The 24160-nt window shown below is 38.4% G+C and overlaps 1 long non-coding RNA gene across 1 annotated transcript; it reads right to left on the bottom strand.

Moving 5' to 3' along the window:
- Positions 1-10476: 10476 nt before the first annotated feature.
- On the bottom strand, positions 10477-16023 carry LOC115611906. The gene is made up of 3 exons (XR_003992752.1): positions 14881-16023; positions 12705-12792; positions 10477-11173 (listed from the first exon to the last, which is right to left on the bottom strand). It is a non-coding gene; the product is annotated as an uncharacterized LOC115611906 (long non-coding RNA).
- Positions 16024-24160: the final 8137 nt, after the last annotated feature.

Raw genomic sequence — 24160 nt, 5'->3', positions numbered from 1 at the left:
ATAAAACAGTGCTTAAATGAAGCAAATCCATATTACTGATGGTTCTCCTGACCTGTGAAGAACTTTTGGTGTGAAGGACAATTCCAATTACTAAACCATTCAGCACCGTAATAGGGTCTCCTTTCCTCTAAAGAGTACTGTAGGATTTTGGGAGCCAGACCTAAATGATGCCTGCAAAATATATGAGTGTAGGTGACATATAGAACACACTGATCTGAAAGCGTGTCTGTTTGGGTCAGAAATCACAATCAGAATGAGTGGCAGATCTCCAGTCCCTGACAATGCTGTGTCCCCCTGAGGAGGAAAGGGCGTAGGCAGGGTGGCTGAGTGACCTTGATACACTGAGCTAGTCACAAGACAGCATTGCAAGACTGCGCTCCAGGGAAGTTGTGAAGTTATTAAAGCAAGACAACACAAGAAATATTGTCAGAGGCACTGCTACTACAATAAGGATTTGTGAGAGGGGAAAAATTGAAAGAAACAGGAGGAACAATTAGGAAAGAGGATCATGATGGGATGGCAGGGGGGAGCAGGGCAAAGGGGAAGAACATATATTGTGGATATATACAAATCTGCTTTATAAAAATGACCACATGTTCTGTATTTCCACTAAATTACTGAAAGTCCAGGCACAATGCAGTTAAGACGTGAAAGAATGATACACAGAACAATGTATCCTATGTGTTACAGTTGTGCTGAACAAAGGATGAAGTACTTTTTCCTTATAGTAGCTACAAATCACTGAAGGTAGAACTGCCTGTAAAACTACAGAGCTCAAGAACAATCAAGAGTGAAGAAGGAACACAGCAAAGATGAGGACCACTTTAAGAGCTGTGTTTACTACAGTAGCTACAGAGCTGTAGTAAGAGAAAAATTCATTGTCATATGTGAATGATGACACTCATGCAAAAATTACTATATTTTACTATAATCTTTATATCTGATTCTGACCAGAAAGAGACTGTATCTCCTGAGGTAGAATGTAATGTCCGAAGTTGTATCTGTCTAAAGCAATTCATCTGATACATAATGCTAACTTTTTCTCCTTCTCACTGTTAGTTTTCTACTAGTTTGAAAAGGCTGTAGAGTTACAGCATGATACCTCTTTCAATTAAAACACCATATTTATGAGCATATTTAAAATCGCTGTTGCCCACTCCTGTACCAACAAGATTACAAAACAAATGGGAAACTAAACACATACTCAAATACCATGGGCAAGTAATGAGTTTTCTATTCAGGACATTTCTGTTGAAACCTCAAAATTGGAGAAGGGAAAGGGATTGAGGAGGGGAGGGAAGGATGAGTTTAGTTGCTTTGACTTGCCTTAGAGTTATGGTCCCTATTCTTCACTAGAAACATGACCGGCACGGTACTTGTCTCTGAGTTAAACAGAATATGTTTGGTTCACAGAATTGTGATTTTAGCATTAAAATTGCTTGCTAGCAATTTCTAGTAATTTGTAGTTGCTGTTGCCAGCAAGTGCTGACAATCACCAGGAGTCAGGTTCCAGCTAAGCCTGTCAGCACTTTGGTTTTCTGGCAAACATTTCACCGATAATATTTTGATGCCTCTGTGATCACTTGCAGTTCAGTTAGATTAGAGATCCCAGGTTGAAGTACACTGAGCTATAGCACTGTTTACAACAATTACCTTCTTCTAGTCTTTGAAATGGAGACCAGCATTGCTTTTATATCTTAGAAGCAGATGTTTCAAAAGTAGTTTATATTCTGTATTTAACTTTAAAGATGGATTGCTTCTATATCCACACTAGTTTCCACAAAACATAGTCACTTGGATAATGCCTGTCTATAGAGTTTCACTCAGTATATTTGATAACCACATGAGTTCCAGGACATTCAAAATGAGGCACACATGTTTACTTTGAACTTTAGCACTTGGAAGAAAATTCTGTCATTTCACTTGTACTCTGAAAAGCTGGAGAAAGTTGTAGACTTACAGGTATTGGTTTTGTGTTCTTTGCCTGAAGATTTGGAAATCAAATGAGAGAAGATGCCCAGAAACTAAAAGCCAAATCCTTTCTGTGTTAAAATCAAAATAGTTCCAAAATCTAAATTTTAGACTGCAACACTGATTACGCCGATAGATGCCTGCCCTAGTATCTGGCAAGCTGTGCAAAAGACATAATTTAGTAGGGCCTGTTGCAATAGGACAAGGGGTAAGGGTTTTAAACTAAAAGATTTAGATTCAGACTAGATATAAGGAAGAAATTTTTTACTGTGAGGGTGGTGACAGATTACCCAGAGTTCTACCCAAGATGGTAGATGCCCCATCCCTGAAGATACTTAAGGTCAGGTTCGACGGGGCTCTGAGCAACCTGATCTAGTTGAAGATGTCCCTGCTCATTGCAATGGGATTGGACTAAGGGTGACCTTTAAACATCCCTTCTAACCCAGACTATTCTGTGATATGTGGAAGAAATGGGTTTTCCATTGGAACATAGGAGAAATTTGGTATAAGACTTTAAGATTCAAAAACCTTCCATATAAAAAAATGTAATGGCACAAGTTTCTGCACCTTGTAGCTGTATGCTTGTACTTGTTCAAACTTATATTTCAAAATGCTATCAACTTCAGTATCCACCTAGTGAGGCTAGACCTTTTTCTTTTTCTTAATAGAAAACCAAACCGTATATTCTCAAGAGAATGAGCAGTAATATTTACTTAAACAGATAGCAGAAAGACAGAAGCTTATCTCTAGACCGTAAATTTCATTTTCTGAATGTTTAAATCTTCTGGATGTAAATGCAGCACTATGAAGAAACTAAGTTTTCGAACCTCACATAAGTTCAAAACACATACAATTGTTTCATGTGCTTTGATATCTTTGAAACTATTGAACTACAGAAGTCTTGACATATAAATAAATCCAACTCCAGTTAGAGTAAACAAGAGTTGGAACTGCATTCAAAATGAATAGCAGCTATTTTATAGTAAAATGCCAGAAGGCATTTTCCTTTCTACTTTAAAGTTTCCCTCAAATTTTCCATGCCTTGGCAGGTTATTTTCACAGGATTTAGTGATGTGGGGGGAGGTTTAATAAAAAAATAACTGTAGACATGGAAGCCCACTGTCAGCAAGTGTCTCTAAATTCGGATGCACAGGACCTTAACAACCATACCACTGCATCTGGCACAGTTTTTTAAACTGCTACAAAGTAACTACTGCTTTAGAGGGGGAACTGTTCTACATTAACACAAGCAGAGTGGAAGATACCTATCACAGGGTGTAGGACAATAATGGTGCATCCTCCAAGCAGCAGCATTGCTTGCTTAAATGTGAATATTTCCCAAAAGAGTGACTTTTTCTAGCTATTGAGTAAATAACTTCTGGGTGCCCATCAAACATGGGGTACACTTCAGCAGGCTTGCAGTCTCTGCAGAAGAGCTTCACAGTCTTGACCACATTCCTAGTTAAGTTTCAAAACAAATACTACATATTTAAATTAACTTTTTCCAAAACCCATGCTTTCTTTTGCACACCATCCATATTTCAGTGTTGAAAACAATAAACCAATTTTTGTGCAAAAGGAAAAGATATTTTAAAGTCGTTTTGAATGAATCAGAGCAGAGTCTTTAAATATACTCACCTTTATAAGTACAATATTTAGGTCTGGTCTACATTTGAAAGTCTGCAACTAGGCAAGAATGTTGGTTTAGAATTTTCCCACCAAGAGTCATATCATGGTCAGAACCATTGTCAAACTTACACCGATATATCACTATGCTCACTACCTCACCTATGCAAAAATGTAGAAGAAATATGAAAGTGCTTTTATAATACTTCAGTTGCATTCATATAGAATGGGCAGTGCAAGAGAGGGAACCTCTGTAACACTAGCCACGTAGATAAAAGCAACATTTCATAGAATCACAGAATGGTTAGGGTTGGAAAGGATCTTAAGATCATCTAGTTCCAACCTCCCTGCCACGGGCAGGGATGCTTCACACTAGACCAAGTTGCTCAAGGCCCTGTCCAACCTGGCCTTGAACACTGCCAGGGATGGAGCACATTTGTTGGGACAACCCCATGATCAGGCTGCTACTGCAGGCTCCTGCTCAGCACGAGACAAGCTCTGGTTACTAAGCTGTAGAGCTGCTCCTGGGCAAGCTGATAGTGCCCTGCAAAACAATCAGCAAAGGCTCTGGGTAGACCAACCACAGGACAAAAGATGGACACCTGTCAAAGGTGATGCCCCTTCCTCAGTTTTCCCTAAGGCGTTCAGCCTGTGTCTGGCCTGCTCAGTTACATTATTCAGCTAGTACATCTCTGCCGTCATCTCAAATGAGGGTGCAGTTTTAGAGCAGTTTTCAAGTTACTGGACTGAATACAGTAGGTTTGCTTTTTCAGCTTTAGTTTGCTGTTTCTGTTCACTAAGAACAACTTTTCCAGTCTATTTGTGAACAGGATAACGTGCCATTTCACAGAGGAGGCTATGTCCTATCATACTGCAGAAAGTTGCTAAGAGATTATCATCACCACTGTCAATTCAAACCACGTTCTAGCTCATACAGTATTCAAGTTGCATGAGATCCACTGCTAGTCTGAACAGCAAAGTTGACAGAGCTCCAGTGTTAGACTGTGTGTTAGGTACCTTGATCAAATGAGTTTCCGCAGAAATGTACAGTACAAATTCAAAACAAATTAAAATGGATAAATATCCCAAAAAGGGCTCATCCTGAATCTGAACCTAGCCTCTTACTCTCTTCCCTTGCCTCCAGTCTTCATCTCTCAGACCCTTGTGGCTTTTCTCACCAGATTCACATTACCTACTGCAAGTCTCTCACACATGTCCTGCCTGACTTCAACCCAGAAGAAATGCACTAATATAACAAACTCTGGCCCCAACAATGTTCCCACTGGACTATGTTTTGTACAGGAATCTGCACCCTTGATGTAGCAGCTGGAAATTTCAGACCAGAAAATGAAACAGATTATCAAGAAAGTAATGTGTAATTAACCTTTATAACAGTTTATAAAGATATGTGGCAGGCTTCAAACACTCACCCCTGGTCTTCAAACCAAAAACAGAAGATCAGAGATCCCTTGGGCTAGCAGGCATGATGCTGGAGCTATCTGTGAAATCTTCACATGGGATATATGAGGTCAGGCAGTGAGATTCCTCCTAAAAGGTATAGACAAGAATATCTGCTTGTAATAATAAAAAGAGCTTCAATTATGCCAGCATTGTTTTACAGATTTTCAGGGTAGAAAACTGCAACATGTGTTTTGGCTGTTCTATAATACCTTTCAACAGAAGGAAAGAGAGCTTTGTTGCTATCTTCAATATTCATTGGAGGAATTCTGTCCAAGATTGCCTTAAAACAACAGCAACAAAAATCTAAGACTAGAGTCTGGATAGATTTCTAATAAGGCATGCACAGGATATGAAGTACAAAAGGTGTCTTCTTTGCAAGCCAGCACCCACAATCAAAATGGAAGGACCATAAGGTGGCTGGAGTTAACATAAAGTAATAAAATTTATTATCTCTCTGGTGATTCTAACAATATCATTCAGGCAGAAAATAAGCACATATTTTTTATTTTTTTTTATTTTATCTAGTGGAATCACAGGGTTTCGCTCAAAAGTAGTCCTAACTTTTTAGGTCATGCAGTTACATCCAAACTGTCTCAAACAGTTTTACCTGATACAAACAGTAATTTCATGTAACCTAATTCAACATACTATATGTTTCTATATTTAAAAAAATATTAAAGAGACAAGTTTAGGAACAAAATCCATAGTAGAAACACCACCACAGAAAGCAGTTAGATATACTAATATTTTGACATGATATACAAAAACAAGCAAACAATAACAAACTACTACTCTCAATGGAAACTAACAATAAAAGGCAATCAGAAAGGTACATTCATGTTGTGACAAAATGTAAAAAAAGGCAAGCTTATTAAAGTATTCAGGGGTCAAACTTAAATTACCTATACAACCTAAAATGATGCCTGAAGAATATATTGCTCTCCAGAGAATTTTTGTTTTCTGGCAGCTGCCTAAGTAACTAAGCTGTACACTGAATACACAGATGATGAAGCATTCATGAGCTTAAACTAAAGCCACACTTCTCCATATATCTTTTGCATGGCTTTCAGTATGTTGCTTTAGGATTACTTTTCTCTTTTTAAAGTAAGATGGCAGGCAAAAATCAACAGAAAAACTTAACATTTTTAAGGAAAGATTAGTCACATTAGTGAGGTACTGAGGCAGCTTGTGCCTAGCCCTCAGGACTCCCATGGTCATGCTCGACCCCCTTCAGGGGCCTGGGTAGTGAGGTACGGGTTTCAGTGCTGCTTTCACTTACACAATGTGTGTATTCTGTACACTTGAAAACAAACACGCAAAACAGAACTATCTAAAGGACATCTCCAAAAGGAGAGTCAAGATAAACTTACACTGCCAGCTTTCCCAGTCAGCGCTCTCAAAGGTTTTCAGCCCATTGCCCTCCCCGGGGGCCTCCTCAGCTTGCCTCCTCAGCCATGGCGTGCCACTGAGGCTGTCACGGTGGTGACAAGGAGGACCCTGCTCAGGAGACGAGCCCTTCAGCCCAGGCCTCACACCTACTCACAGCACATGTCCCCTGGGGCGAGGTGCTGCCGGATCACACTCTGCTCACCGTGAGACATGTCACAGGTGGCCAGTTTAGGCAGCATTTAACTCGCAGGCTGGCAGGCAGTTTCCACAGCAACAGCCATCTTATACAACTGCATGAGGGAAGGCAGTGTGTGACACCCATCCCTGCTGCACAGAGCACTCCGGTTGAGACAGACAAGTGCAAAAGGGCTGGAAACACTTCCTCTGATGCTCCCTTCCCACCTTCCCCAGGCCATGCAGCCCCTGCTCCTTCCCTCAGCGAATCCACCACACACGCCCCAGGCTGGAGGCAGCCCCACCACCACTAGGCCTAGCCTGGCCGCAGAGACACCCCTCAGCGCTCCTGTTAACTTTGTCAGTGATTGTCTTCAAACACTGTTTTTCGACATTTTACGTGTTTTCACGCAATGCTCTTCACCACAACATCTGTGTGTGTCTGTGCCTGGAGCTAGACTTTTCATGGGGAAGAGCAACATGGCACCACCACAGCTTGAAGCCTCACTCAACAGTGAGGAGAAAGGTGGCACAGCAGGAGCCCAAGTTGGAACACACAGCAGCAACAAACCAGAAACAAAGATAAATGAAGGAGAAGGGTGTGAAAAGCAAGATTTTAACAGATGAAAGTAAGAAAGTGTACCTATGCTGTTTCTTAGAAGTATTGCCCACAGTGTAGTGCAAATACTGGTGTAGAGAAAACAAGTGATACCCTTCAGGGATAAACCAGAAAGCTGAAGATAAACAGGTAGCCACTTTATTTTAAAAATAATTGTTCCTAGATGCAACCGACAAGCAAATAGATTTGTGAAGCACAGTTTTATACAAACATATACTTAACCAAGGATTTATTGCAATATTAATTTTCTCTCTCAGCCAGTGAGTTATCAAATTCTGAAAAGTCCAAATTAGTACTGCAAAATTTGCTAGCAAGAATCTGACTGTTCTAACTACCAGCTTTTTCTTTTTTTTTTTAATTGGAATGATGTCAAGGAGCATCCCTTACTGGTATGAAGCCATACCAGTGCATCACAAACAGAACTGGCCTACAGTACCTGTCTTCACAACTACTAACCTATGCCATGAGGTGTGATAGAAGAAGGGGCAAGGCAAAAAGGGCTAATGGACTTGGACAAATAAATAATTCTGAGAAGATCATGATGTTTCTTCGACCAGTTTCTGCTGATTAAAAATATGCTGAATTGTTCACTTTGCTGTTCAAGCTGGGCAGCTGCTGACTCAGCTCTTATTATAAATTTCAGAAGTGATGCGTCTTCAGGATAAATTTGCTTACAACTATCTTGTGAGATTAAGCTGTGACAGATTATAAAGAGGGTTAATCACCAAAGTATTTAAATACATATTTATTCTATTGTATTTTTTTAAGCCAGCTTGATGTGCAGGAAGGCCATTTCTTCATTTCCCACTTCGATTCTGTGTTTACACAAAATAAGCCAGAAATTTGGTATCTGATACAAAACAAATCTGAAGCCTGAAACAAAACAGGAGTATTGTATTCTGTATTCATATGGCACTATGATTTGACCTGTTTCGTACAGTAGTACACAATCCCTGCAGTACTGATGAAGAAAAGTTCTTTATACAAACTGAGCTCTCCTCATATTTCATAGCTTAACTTCTAAATAGTTCCATGCCTAACGTATCCATGCAGTTGAACAACCAACATACAAGCAAGGCCCCAGCATCATAGACAGAACAGTAGCCAGCTGAGATCAGATCTCAGAAAGGAAAAACAGATAGGAACTTGCTGCGAAAGAATTCAAGAAATAAAGGCTCTAGGCCTGCAACTGAACTCACTATTTCACTTCTTTAAATCACATACCTACAGTCAGTTTGAAGCACTCTCCCCTGCTCCCTAAGCTCAATGCTGTTTAAGAGCTGGATGAGACCCTGACCACAGCAAAGCCATTAAAAATATATAAATTGGCTTTAAAGACCATAGAATTTCACCTGTCTTTACATTTAGAATTATTTGTTTACAATCCAATGCTATTGATCCTAATAATAGGAATATTCACCCATTTGCGAATCAAGTACAAGCTTCTGAAATTTTATTGTATCTATTTCTGCCTTTTCCTCAGTTTAACATTAACCTAATCTACAGATTTTCAGTACTGCTGAGCTCTTAAACAGTTGTTGTAGTCTATTCCTTGAAGTCACTTCAGTGGGAAGGGAAATGAACCTTTTTCACGCTGTGTAAAAACTAAACAAACTTTACAGCATTTTACTAAGGGTAAAATTACATACCTAACCTTAGGCAATGAACTAGAAGCCTAAGGAAACAATTATTTTAGAAAGGGTATATCGCTAGTAAGACTGGAAACATCTGCAGTGTTGACTGGTACTCAGATTGGTTTTGAAGAAGAAAGAGACTTGACAGATGTTAAAAAGAATATTATTGCAAAAGCAGGGTCACTGTGAAAAAGTAGCTGATGGGAGAAGTAGAAAGGCAAGGCAAAAGGAACATACACCTTTTGTGTTCACTGATCTTTGTTTCTCTACTTAGTCCATAAAATATGCTCACTGGTAGACCCTTTACACTAGTGGAATGAGATCAGTCCTCTCTAACGTAAAACAGAAGTGCATTTAGTGTGCATTTTAAATAGTAATTGACTTTGAGATCATTTGGGAAAATGAACTAAATTTCATTAAAGAAGATAATATCTTCAACCAATAGCCCACAGAAATGAGGGACTGACATGGGCAGTAAGTATGCATGCCACAGATAACAACCACCCTTGTAGGAGGAAAACTGATTTTCTGCTTCTCTGAAGCCTAGCAAATGGTTTTCTACCACATGCTTTGTTCCCAAATCACTCCCAAACCAACTACCATGCTTGGCAGATTTACCTTTTGGTTTTTGGTGTGGTTTTTTTTGGTTTTTGTTTCTGTTTTTTTTTTTTGTTTGTTTGTTTTGTTTTTAAAGGGGGAGGCTGGAAAAAAACAAACCCAAAACAAACAAAATCAAACCATAAATCAGACATCTTTCAAACCTAGTATCATCAGACCTCTAAAGGCAGAGCAGCTGGTAGATACTATGCTAGGAAGTCTCCCTTCATCCCCATCATAACAGAAGCAGTTTCTAAAGATATTGTCAAGCATAACGTGATGATTAAAAATGATTGACTGTCTTTCTATCTTCATACAATTTATTCGCTCCTGATTTATTACTTATGCCACCTTCTACATATAATAAGGGTAGACAGATCCAGTACAGGATTGACAAAACACAATTTCTTTTCTATTTGCTGAGCTAGCTTTTTTGTAAGAACTATCCCACTAATATACAGCTGAAGCATGCTGGCATAAGTTCCTGCTTGTCTCTTCATGTGCTGTGTAGGTGCTTGCTATATTTAAAGCAGATTAGTATCTATAGGAAAAATAACTCATTTGGATTCAGTAGAAATGCACTGAGGCATACAGCACATTTGTCAGAGAGATTAATGTAGACCTGAGTAATAAGATTCACCTCAACTCTAGGGTTAAGCTCTAGCTCACCCTCACTGTAGACAGACCAAGAAAGCTACAGCAGCAGAAGGCATCCACATTTCTCTGTGCCAAGGCCAGCATAAGCTAAAAGAAGCACACAGCCCAGACAAAACCAGTTAGTCACTTGGGTAACCCCATTAGCTATCTCTGCCAAGGCTTAGGCAACATCCCTAAGCTGCTATCAAGACTGCTCAGCTAGGTAAAACTAGGGAGAGGAGCCAGTGACAAACATACTTGCCTACCCCTCAGGTGAACCTCAAATGAGTGGGAGGGGGCCCAAGCAGATACCAACTGGTGAACCCCTGAGGAACTGGGGGTGCCCAGGCCAGCATGCTGCCAGTACTCTGTACCAGTTGGTAATACATCCAGGGATTTCACCCCAAAACTGATATTAAATATGTATGCATACATATCACCTCTCACTTTGCAAAAGACAAAATCATTCTCAGTCTTACCTGCAACACTATATTCTGATTTAATTTATTATTCATAAACCACTGAAGAAAAGTAGAGCTAGGGCAAGACAGAAGCACCTTCCCTCCAGGCAACCACCACTAGAAGAGCTTCTTACCCAGGCAGGCAGAATTTAAACCTCCTCTCCCAAAAAAACCTTCTCACAGAAATCAGCTACACAGCTGCCACAGCCACAAAGGTGTTAACCCCTCCTCTAGCACAGCTGATTCTGCAAGCACAAATTACCACCTTCTTCTCCTTCTCCCATCAGTGAATGGTAACTGTATTTGAAATAGTCATTATTTCCCAGGTATGAATTGAGGCACCCATAGCATAATTTCATCACTTGGGTTTAACTCAAAATACATCTCAAGCTGCCTGATTAAGAAGTCCCAAAAGTTGCTAAGCCAGTCTTGGATTCAAAGTCATTTTGTCAGCAAGACGTATTTAAAGCGAATATGATAAATGGGATTAAAGCAAGTAAAACATAGCCAAATACAGTTTGTTGGTGTTCCATACCTCTTAAAGAAATTTGATTCCTGTAAGTGTGCAGGGACACCAACCTGCTGTGTTTTAACAGTAATTTGAGCTGAGAACAGAGAATGAAGTTTCTTTAGTTGTTTACTCCCTGTGACATGAACAGGTTTAGCTAATGTGAAGTTAAAAACTAGGCAAGCTGCAAATTCCCCCTAGCAGAAGTTGTTAAAATGAAATAGTCTTTAAATAGCAACAATGGATGCCTTGTTGCTTGGAGAATTTAAAACTAGCCAAAATACCAAAGTCAGTATTTAGCAGTATCTTCTACTGGCAGGAAATTGATCTAGAAGAGGAAGAGACTCTTTCTGGCTACAGTAACTGAATATTTATTCCATTTGTATTAAACGAATTCAGTTGCACTGAAGCAGTGACAAGCATATAATTTTGTGATACTGAAAACAAATGGTAAGAGAGATGTTCAGGTCATGTGTTGATTATGCATGTTTTCATGTGCTGTCACCCGCAATAGTATAAACTGCTGCAGGCCAGCCTGTCCTCAGCTATACCTGTGCAAATCCTGCTGAAAACTAACAGACTTGGACAAGTTCATCCAAAGATGTAGTTTAAGAAAGAAATAAATGGGGGCATAATTTAGCCTGTGGCACTCTTACTAACAGCAGTAGGGTTGAAAAAGAAAGTATGCACCTTGACTTTCAGATCTTAGGTGATGTTTACAGGACTAACAGGGATCAGGGAAAGTTTTGTACACATAAATCAGAGCACACCTGACAAAACTCCATGACAAAATGAAAAGTCTTATTGAGTCATTGACACCTTCTTTACAGATACAGCATAACTAGGTTTTAATAGGCTTGATGGATTTTTTTTTCTCAAGAGACCTACTTCGAGAAGGCAAAACTACAGTCTTATGGAGTCATATCCTATCCATAATGACACACCATGCTCATGTCTTTCTAGAAATTACTTTTATTCGTATCATGAATATTAAAAAGCTGAAAACTGTTCATGCCACAAAAATAGAAATTAGATATCTCAGAAAAAAAAAAATTTAAATTAACTAATCTTCTTACTGATGATGCCCCTAAATTCAAAGTAAGGCAGTAAGGCATGTTCTTCATGGTGAAACAGCCCATGCACTACTTGTAAACTGCAGCCATGCCACACAGAAAAACAACAAAAAGAAGATAATGAAGAATATTATGTCATCTATCATTGAGGAAGCCATGGCATTCCTGACAGATTACTGTTACTAGGGAGAAACATTACACTTAGATTAAGGTAAATCAATATAGGGCTAATCAGAAAACCATTGGCTCATATTGATTTGGTGCTGGGGAGCTGAGGTTAAGAACACTGTAGTGCTTAATCTACGAGCACTTGAAGATGAACTGGGTAACATGAACATTTCCAGAGAATAAATTCTGTAAAGAAACTAGTCATAAATTGGCCTTTACACCAAAGTATAGTAACTATGCTAGTTTTATTTCAGATTCAAAAAGAACAAAAATCAAGGAGAAGAAAAAAAACCAAACCCCCCAAAAACCCACCACAAAACCCAACCAGCAAAATCCCCAACCAACAGCCAACCAAACAAGAAAATTCTTCCAGCTGATCTAACCCACCACTTGCATCTGCCATTGGCAAATCAACAGAGATTATGAACTCCAAAAGAGGTGGCGATGAGCAGCTGGAGACAGTAATCTCTGGGATCTGAAAGAAGATGTAAACCACAGTCCCACCCTACCATTTTTGCTTATTGCTCTGAGAGCACAGGGGCTACAGAGCAAGTTTTTCAATCCTGTCCTGGCTTGTGGAGTAGCATTTACTCCATTCTCTCTTTGGAAATGTGCCCAGAAACTGTGTCCATGTGAACTGCCTCAGGAGATGAGCAGGTCTTTGGCAAGGTATCTCTAAAGAAAGCCAGGCTGTCTGTTCTGTCTCTTACACATGAAGCTGACAGTACCTCTTACAGTTAGCATATTCAAAGCCTTCCACAATAAGACCTATTTTTAGCTATTTATAAGTTTGCCAGTGTTGACCATTCCTAGGACTTTCCAGTGCTTGTCTCAAGCTGAAAGATTTTGGAAAGGATCAGCTTAAAGAGATGAGCCAATTTCAGGAAAGATGCAAGCAAATAATAATTTACCATTAAAAAGAAAAAAAAGTTAATCTAAAACTTTTACCACTTTCAAGCTAAAGAGCAAGAAATCGAAATTTGGCAGCGGAAAAGCATCACTGCAGTGTCATGGTGTGAAAATTCTCCCAAATTTGGTTAAGATATGAGCTTCCAAAGTTTCAGTTCCCACGTGAACAGTTGAGGCTTTTGGTACAGCCTGACTGTAAAGTGCTTTGAATATGCAATTTCTAGCCTGAACTAAAGAAACATTTTTTTTGTAATTGCACAATTGCCATGAGTAATTTAACAGCACGCTCAAGAAACAGGAAAAAAGAAATTCCTCCTCCCATGCTTCTGTCGCTTTGGCACTGAAGAAAAGAGATGGGAAGAAATGGGCAAGACAGAAAGTTAAAAAGACTTGACAGCGACAGGGAGAAAAAAAAAAAAGGAAAAAAAAGAAAAGAAAGTATAGTAGCAAAAGACTGAAGAAAATAGAAGAATAGAATAGAATTTAGAAGGGAAGGAATGAAAACAAGCCGGGGGGAGAGAATGGACTGAAGACAGGACAGGTAGAAACAGCAACAGACTAGGGCAGGGAAGGTAGTGACAAGGTCGCATAGGGACAGTTCGGGCAATTGTCATCAGAACAGATGATACCCTAGACAGACATGTGCTAATACATGCAAATTATTGGACCTTTGTTATGTACATAAGGATCTGTGATGCTTTGCATCCTTTCTTCTCTGGCCCAGCTAGCAGGATTTGGGTCCAATCCAATTTGTCTAAAGTCTTTCATTGTGTTCAGTCTCACCTGCAAAAGACTTGTAGTAAGGAAGAGATCAATAGTTCAGCAGCATCACCTTTTGACTGATTACCCACAATCATAAAAGGTATTTTGTGGTTTTTTTAAAGATTATAAAAGCAGGCAGCCCCTTGGCAGATATTTATTCACAGTAAGGAGCCTTAAATTACATAATAGCAGTCTTTTGTTCTGTTGTTCTCAGCAGCCTTCAGTTTCTCCCTTCTCATGTAGATGTAATTCATTGTCTATTGGTGAATATTAGCATGACCTGGTAGACTTGAGCATAGTTGTTCAATATTAAATGAAACAAAAACACATTCTATAATTTACAGGTTTCAAAAATTTGAAGTGGCTGACCCAGGTACACAACAACCTAAGAAGGGTTCTTTTCCTTTTCTGTTTTCTGCCAGAATGTGCAAGAAGAGAAGCCTTTCCACCACTATACGGAAAACCTTGAGCTTCTAATCCGAAATCAGAGGCAAGGCCATGCAATGTAGGAGAATTTATTAACTCATGAGTTATATGTGGAAAGTGATTATTTTTTATAGTATGATGGAGGAATGTAAGGGTAAAATTTGCCAGTTGCAGTTATCAAGGCAATGCAGACTTCACTAGAACCATAATATAATTAAGCTGTCTCTGATCAAAGCAAGTTGTGCGTTTGCTTTTGAACTCATCCTGAGAAGCTCAGTCAGCATTTTGCTACTGTAAAACTGAAGCCCTCAACCTTTGAAGTTATTGAAGACTTTAGAGCATTTTTTACAATGAAGAAATCAAAGTTTAGCTAACTCTCTAAGTACATGATACTTGAAGTAAGCATTTCCTCTAAAATATTAACTAAGTATTTCACTTCCTGTTCTAAAGCATTTTGTAATGTTACTTACTTCACACAGCTAAGCAATAACTGCATCACACTGTAGCTTTTAGTGGTTCCTGTCAACATAGTTCAGTCCACATAGAGAAGAGTATTTTGGGAGGTACAAATTTCTACCCTCCAGCTGGCTGCAGAATTAGATAATACACGTGATTATTTTATTTCAGAGACATCCCAGGTCTACCCTACCCTTGAGGAAAGGATGTCTGGGTAGGTCATTTCTGCTACGAAGTCTAAAGATAACTGCAGTGCAGCCACAAGCAGCAATACTGTCAGCCACAGCTCAACATAAACATTATGATTATTCTTGTGTCCTAGGTAGGAAAGCAGTATATTAGAGTATATCCTCCGGCTTGGGCGAAATAAGAGACTGTGAAGATTACTGTGCTTTAATTACAAGCCCATCTCCATAGTTTGCAAGATAACTTTCCATAAAATCCACCTTTCCCCATTTCCTCATGAATAATGGATACGGTAAAGACAAAAGGCCTGTGCATTTCTGTTGCTTGATTATAGATCAAAATCAAATATATCTCAGATTAAATTACAGATTTAAATTCCATGGGAGTAAAACCTTTGGACTTTCCCAGCCAAGATGCTCTTGAAACTATGGGTAACTTTCACCACTTTGCCATTCCTCAAGTGGAAAAACCCAGTAGCTATATGGAACTCTGGCAACCTCCACAGCTATCTCTGCACACTCTGCACTGTCTCCTTTGATGTTAATAGAGACTTGGCTGTTTACTTTTCCCTCATACCTACCTTGTAACTTTTTAGCCAGTTCTTAATCCAAGCCATTTACTGTGCTTCCAGCAGCCATCATTCAACAACTGTTCAGCTGAAAAGAAATAAATGATCAAGATTTCAGCAGGGTCCTTTAAAATTCATTGAAGATTCTGCATGTGAGAAACAGAAGGTTTATGTGAGGCTTTAAACCTGTTTTTAATGAATTTGGCCAGGTAGCTGTTTATATTGACAACAGTAAAACATACTATACACATTTGACAGCATGGGACTAGAGCTGGTTGCTTTTTTACAGCTAACTGTAAAACTGCATATTCTGTTCCACATTTACTGAATGTGGTTTTCTCTCATTTTCCCTTCCTCAAAGGAAAGAAAAAAGATAAAAGAGAATTCAGCATGAAAGCAGTTCTGTTCCTTACCTCTGAGGTCTGATGACTAATCCTCTCGTGGAGGTGATTTGTATTCACTTTCACACTACCTATGCTTTGTTTAGACACAGTTATTGCTGATGAATGCTAACAGGTAACACCAAGACTGTACAGAATTCAACCCCTATAACTAGCCTTTCAAATAGACAAGCTGCCATTCGTGGGTAGCTGGGCGTTGCAGTGCTGTTACTACTGCTTACTTATTTTTAAGATTACACATTTGAGATGGGGGCAAGAGAGCCTCTGTCATTGATCACCTTTTGCAATGAATGACTGAGTAAAATAAAATGAGTGTACACAACTTCATATGTTCCCCATATGCCTGACACTGTATGTGTGCATCATCCTTGTAAGCTACATTACATTAATTATGCTAGGTTTACTAGGTACACACAGGTATGTCTGGTTACTGAAAAAAATCAAGCCTCCATTGTAAAACAGTTTCTCCTGGGAATAAAGTCATTTCAGAGAGCTTAAATACAAACTGTGCTGACTAATAATAGTGTTCTTGATATACAAAGCATTTTAATGCTATAGAGTCTTTAATGTTGCCTGAGTCGTTAATTTGACTGTAGTAAATGCCACGCACTGCCTGGAAGCGAAGATCTTTTAGTTGCATAGGTCCACAATGGAAGATAAAGACAATTAAACTGCATCTCATAAATTATAGGTTGAAGACAGTATACAAAAGTCCTAGAATTTGCCTTCAAATGACTGCCAAAAAGGAGCTGCATTTGTCTTGGACATCTGACAGCTTTTGTTCCTCACTCCACAACTTTAAACATTAAATTGCTTTTACATTGACTCACTATTTAACTTTAAACTTTATACCCAGGAGTCTTTTGTGAATATCTGATCACACAAACAGAGTTTTCACAAATGGTAGCATTGTATTACACTCTGGCTTCACAGATCCCAGATTTTCAGCTCTCAGACAATGAAGCACTTCTAGAAACCTCCAAATGCTACCCCAGATGTACAAGCAACGTTATCGTTTTTTGGTTGCTTCTTGAAGTTGATACTGATTTTTCTCAGGACAATTTTGAGACAAGTTAAAATTTGGATTTACATGACTTCTTAAGCTGCACTGATTTTGTAGATATTTTTCCATTACCATCAGTATCATGAGTTAAAACTGTAGTGAAGAAAAACAATTTATTCTGCTTCATGTATCAGCTAGCGAGTTTTCTATTTTATCATGCTACTGACATCTTCCTTGTTAATATGTTTTTGCAGTCTTTTTCCAAAACCTTTTAAACATTTTGTTTATCTTTTTCTTAAAACATAATTCATTCAGCATAATAATTGTATTTAACAAAACAGAACAATTTCTGTTTTGAATTATTCATAAGTCATATTACTTTAAAGCTGTATATTCTGGAATATATTCCAGACCACTCACAGCTGAGACAGGGGTCCTAGTTTGACTGAAGTCTGCATATTGCAGTTACCGGTATTCTAAAAGATATTCTAGAATGAAAAGTTGCTTTTTCTGGGTAGCATTTGCAAAGGCACCTCAGCGACTTTATGACTAAATACCCTTTTTAGAATCAAATGGGCACTTACCTAGGGGCCCAATTTTGAGCGTACAGCCAGCTTTCGATGTATAGATCTGCAGTCCTTTTGATCATGCAGGAAATCATTGCATGATTTTGAAAAGCCCAGTAGATTCTTTAGCTGATCTTTAGGCATCTAAATGCATTCAAAACCTGGCTTTAAGTCATAACCAATAGCGAGACTTGGTTTATAAGCTTCTTCAATTCTTGCTCTAACTTCAGAATATTTTACCTACTACCTACTTTATGACATGGTGGAGTAAAACAATACAACAGCCTTCACGCAGCATATTTATGATTATATGGAACAATAAGAAAGCCAGCTTAAGTCAATGTAAGGCATTTCATGGACTTCAACAGGTTTTGGATCTGGCCACAACTGGCAGGAAACTCTGTCGATTACTTCTAACAGTGGCACTTTTCATCTATTTAACTATTCCTTACAATAGTCTTTAAAAGGATTTATTTTCTACACAATGCATAGATAAATTATACTGATAAATCATAACGTGACACCATTATTCCCTAGGAGAATGGTCATGCTTTTGTTTTATTTTCTAGATGTTTAATGCAACTAATCCTCCATTTTCCCTGAAAAGAGTAACCTATGTATATAATTGTTTCCAGCAAAGATCAAAGGAGAATTTAATTTCATGGCTTATCAATAAGAAAATCTTTCATTTTCCCAACTAATGTTTATATTCATAGGTTTGAAACTGAGGTAAACTCCCACAGAAGAATAAAAAGGCATTAATTCTCCTGTGAAGGCTGAAGTCTGCATGCAGTTAGAAGGAAAGCAGCTCCTGCCAGACTGCTTGCTCCCTGAAGAGATGGTGGGCAGAAAATGAGGACAGTTTTAGTGCTGCTTCTTCTGCACCAATATACCAGTTAGCACAGTGAATTCCTCTACCAAATATAGGAGGAACAGGACTGAAGTGTGACTTCCTGGTTTGAGACAGCCAGAAAGGTGCTACTCCAATCCCGGTGCTCTTGTGCAAACGACATCGCTGCTGTTCTTCAGTCTGCTTTTCTGAAAAATGAGAAGAATATTTACCTTATGCAATATGTAGGGATTTGATGATAAAAAGCACAGAAATTATCGATATTATAAGATGTAGCAGTGCTATCAGATATAATTTGCCATTAGTCCAGGAGCTGATAGGAATCCTAACCTTACAGGATCGCATCTTCAAATAATTCAGCCATCTGTTCAAGCATGCCATGAATCTCAGCCTACTAAAGACACTCATTTATGTTTGACGACAGTCTAGGTACAGTATGTGGTATAAGTGAGGAATATATAAAGATGTCCTCAACCTGAATTCATTAACAAATTCAGAGCATAATTAATTACTAGCCAAGGTTATATCTCCAAGAATGACTAAGTATGATTGGCAGGACTGCTCTGATTAAATGAATGTCCATCCTAAAAGTGAAGGAGTTATGAGAAACAAGCAATGCGCAGAATCCCAGAGAGAATGACACACATTTATCTTGTCTATACTTGCAGAACCATCAGCCTTGAGTAAGAAAAGACATATGACTACAGTTTTCTAATGAAAACCCGCATTATATGAGAATGAGATACATTACGTTGATAAGGATTTTTATGTATTCATTTTGGCTAACTGGGAGAAGTCAGTCAGAGAAGTAGAACTGTTTTGCAGTCATTTTATAGCACAAAGGCAAGTACTGGGATAGGGTGATCCTTGATTGGCAACACTGCAAAGAAAGTAAACACCTTTTCAATTGTACGAATGTGATAAATCCCAAACCTTTTCACTGAAACACTTAGGGCTGTGCTTATGACTTCAGTGCAACTCATGGTTCATTACTCAGACAAGCAAAGATAGCCTCAAGAGCCTGTTTCAAGGAAAGAAATCTCCAAGAATGTCATTTTGATTCCCAATCCATTTCCATCCTGGAGAAAATGCCTGATGTGAAAGTACACTTCTTTCACCTACAAGAGGCGAAATGTGTTCACGTCTCCCAGCTCACAGGCCTGTGCCATGCCACCACAAGTAAGAAATATCTATACAACTTTTCCAACGATATGTGGAGCATGAATTCCAAGTTGTCCAAAACCCCAAAATCGTAGTAGAGAAAAACAAAATACATTTATACTTGAACTCACCACAGGGTTTTTTATTGAAAGAGAAAGGCTTGGCTGCGGTAGAATCCTGTGCCTAAAATCTAGAAAAGGAAGGTGGGTTTTTTTCCCTCTGGGGTTAGTCTTTATTTTACAAGGCTAACATCTCAAAAAAGTGACTTATGCTCCAAAGCCATGTATGAATAATTTATATAATTTAGTATAATTTTAAAAACAGATCACTGAAATTCTGACTCAGTAAAACACTGAAATATGGGCTTGAATGCCACTGTGAATAGATGTCTTTTCCTAAAGCTAAGCTGAGCACATGAGCAGGCAGTGGCATGAAGAAGTTACTTTTATCAAATCCACTTATTCATTCAGCAGCTCCGTTTTGTCCAAGTGTGCAAGTCATAGGAAAGGAGGAAAGGAACAGCTACAGAATACTGGTGCTGTGTCCCAGAGGGCAGATTAAATTATGAGGTAAGAGTTACAAAGGAGATCCCAGTACTTAATGTTTTAACTAAAAGTCTAGAAGAACACCAGAAAAGTTGTGCTGACAATCATTTTCTCATAATACTTTCCTAAATTTCTTATTCTACCCTAACGTTTGAATGTAACAATATTGCCTGTCTTGTCAAGGCTCAGAAGGAAAGGCAGAGAAAAGAAAAAGCTGAAGGGACAACAGTGAAAGAGTAAACATAAGTAAGAGAAATGTAACTTGACAGGCAAGTTTCAGGCCTTTTTTTTAAATTTTAATTTTAATTTTAATTTTATTTCTCCTAAATATAACTGCAATTTCCTAGGGTACAGCGGTGCTCAGATTTTAACCCAATAGTGTTTATCATATAGGCATCAATGTCACTCAGTCTTCATTCTGATTTCATTAATCATTACAAAAACTCCATGTTACAGTCTTCTCGCCCTTCACTTCAGGTTTCTGGTTATTTCCATCAGAACTGGCAGCCTTTCACAACTAGTGAATTCTGATGAACATAAGGGAGTTTAGCAATTAGGAAGAGCCAAAGGCAGCAATATCTGAATTTCCTCTGCCCTGTACAGCTCTCTTACTGTAGCCAAACATGAGGTCTAACAACTCGCTGTGTCTTGTTTTTTAAGATCTTACTTTAGGAAGACTTATTTATTAGACTACTTCTTCCTGCAAACAAAATGGATGTAACCAGGCTTCTTATCTTTTCTTAGTTACATTTTGGAGGACATTCACATTTCTCCTCGAAATAAAAGAAAAACAGAAGCTCTACTGCTGCAGCAAAGCTACATAGCCAAATTATACCAGGGAAGAAAATGTGACAATGGCAACTAGAACAGGACCAGTACTTCAAGGTGTGCGTTTTCTAGGAAAGTCAATTAGTACATAAGCATCAGTATTTCACAGTGGCCTAAAAATGAAAAGTCCAAATTGTTCTCTTATCTATCATTTAAAACCGCATGGACACACAAAGTGAGCCAATTCCCAGCCAGCTACAGCTATACAACTTTCAAAGGTCAATCGAGATCATACTTAAACATTAGCCACAATTCCACTCCTCCTTGTGCTCAAAAAGAGCAAGATACTTTTAAACCAAACTGTACCACCGACCTTTGCAAAGTGCTTTTCCAGCCACCCCTAAACATCTTTTCCCCTCCATCACTATTTTGGCATTTTTTCAAACTGCTTGAAATTTAGTTTTGCCATTTCCCATGTTACACAAGGGGCATCAGACAGTTGTTTCTAACATTACGTCATAATTTGATGCTAAAATTATTGTCATAAAATTATGAGATAGCAATTTCAGCTTCCAATGTATCCATTGTCTGCAGCACTGTTTACAGTCCTTGAGATACACAGAGCTGGACACGTTCTCTCATAGTTATTGTCATTACACAGAAATGTGTGGATCTGAACGTGGATTCATCCAGTTGCATTTTTCAAGTTAGCCAAAGCAGAAGTTCTGAAATTCAGCTGGTTTACTTTTTATGGAACATTAACACAAAAGGCAAATAATACTTGTTCAGCACAAATGGACTGCTGCAAAAAACTTGTCAATAATTTAAAAACTTATCAGAACCTGCAGAGGGTTTTACACAGGGTCAGCATTTTTGCCATTGCCCAAATAGTGAATTTTCAGTACTAAGAGTATGTAATTGGAATTTATTAGATCATTAAAAACCAGCTCAACTCTGCAAGCTACAGACTATCTGGACAGAAGTACATTCTCCTGAGTAGGGAGGTTTCAAAAACAGCTGAAAAATCTAGAAATTATCATAAACCAAATGTATAAGATGGTGGTGGAGACCATGAAATTAAATGGAATAGAGTTTAACCCAGTGTCTGTCAAGATTTAATAGTAAAAGAATCATAGAAGGCCCAAATACTTCCCATTTATCAGATGCTTCAAAGTCCATGCTAGGTACCTCAGGGAATTAGCACTAAATCTGAGTAGGAATGAAGAGACATCTTGCCCAGCTGCATCTTGGTCAGGTGCTGTTCTCAGATGCACACACATTCAAACTTCTCTACACAGCTGACGGTTGTGCGTACCTCATTTGCTCATATCCCCATGGATCATGAGACATGGTATCATTCTATCTTCCTCCTACAGTTCAATAAAACCTCTAAATCCGTCAGGATCCACTGAAGTTATTCACGTTTTACATCTCACCTTCCTAAAGTCTGCAGCTCCCTTTTAAGATTCAACAAGATTGCCAAGAGGAATTGACCTATATGAGCATGCAGCTTTAAATTGAGAACATCTAAACTTCATTATATGCAGGACCCTTGAAGGCTTGGCTGAATGAAGAATTTACAATAATAGCTGAGCGCAATAATTACACCAGTCCCAGATCTGTTGTTGTGAATTTCATCCATAACCTTCAATTTGGGTTTCACACATGTAATAGACACTATTGTAGAATTTCATTTCAGTTCTGTTTTGCATACAATTTTGTTCAGCATTCTCAATTCCAGCTACCACTTGAGCTACATCATATCTGTGTGACAACTTTCTCTTAAGCCATTGGTTCTTGGCAATACACAGTAGATCAAAATCATTCTTATTAATATTTTACCATAATAGCTCTATTCTAATACAGCTCTGTAACTGAATCTGCGTCTCAGCACTGATGTGTTCTGAACTCAAAAATCAACCTAAACTGATTAAACTATTTCAAAAATTGCATCTTTTTTTTTAAAGAATCTTGTCTTGTGCAGTATTTGAGTAAAAGGTATGATGGTCAGAGTAAAGTACTGCAGTTCCCACTACTTATCTGAAAAGAACTTTTCAGATAAAGCTCTTTTCCTCCCATTTCAATTAAAATAGGAACTTCTGTTACTCTGAAAAGCACCTATTTTAGATATAAAACATATACCTAACATTTAAAAAAATGCAGCAACTTTATTTCTAGAACTTAGTCTAACATTTCACTATGAACTCACCTATTAATTTTACATTCTAAATATTTAAGCCACTTGTTTAAAATAATAATAAAAAAATAATCCAGATATACATGAAAAAATTATTAATCATTTGCATTTTTATAATATCTTTCATCCTGGAAAATTGAGAATAGTTGTGTAGATTGTACAGGATTTAGTTTGCCTGTTACTGTAAAGTATTACTTCTGCAAAGCAGTGCTTCAGATGTTGAATACAGGAATCATTTAATAATAGATAGCAACCTTCCACAGAAAGTAAAGTGTAATTTATCCAGATAAAGTTGGAAATTCAATAATTTAATATCAGTGTAGTACCCTAGATCCACGCTGAGGCACTGGCTGATATTGGAGAGTGCCTCACAACCAGCCCCTGGGAAGCACTCGCCTTTAGGCATACAAAATTGTGTCTGCACAGTCTCTACTGATATTCATGGGTTTGTGCTGCTGTTTGGAGCTGGCTATCATGTGAAAAACAGATTCAGAATCTGAAATGTCATCTATTGTTCCACAAACCACAAGCACGGATCAGAGCCTCAGCTGTTATAATGCCAGCCTGGGTTTCAACTCAGGAAATGATACAGCCTAAATGATTTCATGATGTCAGCAGTACTGCTATACCTCATAGACAGTATACTTGGTATTTCCTCTAATGATGATCCCATATGCTTAGTCTGCCATGCACGTTTTTTGTAAACCCAGTGACATCTCTTCTTCACATTTTTTATTAACTTCTGTCCACATTATCTTCTTCAGTCAGTGTTTGGTCAGCTTGCTACAAGCCTCAAGACAGGGTGTATAGTCATCTTAAGAACGGAACAGAACAAGACAGCAACTCACAGGGAATTTAAAGTCTAAGTAGAGCAGGTGAACATAAACACATTCAGTGGGTATTTCATAGCACATAGGAGCAACCTGCAATTTTCCAAGGTGCAATTTTTGACCTAAGCCCAATCAGATCCGCTACCTCCCTAGCTGAGAGACTGCCTTTGGCCCCCAAATGCAATGTGGCAGCTGAAATCAGCTAATGTCCTAGG

This window comes from Strigops habroptila, chromosome 8 (genome assembly GCF_004027225.2).
Source record: "Strigops habroptila isolate Jane chromosome 8, bStrHab1.2.pri, whole genome shotgun sequence".
Taxonomy (NCBI): Eukaryota; Metazoa; Chordata; class Aves; order Psittaciformes; family Psittacidae; genus Strigops; species Strigops habroptila.
Note: the sequence above shows the minus strand (reverse complement) of the source record. Positions and strands in the feature narration are given on the sequence as shown.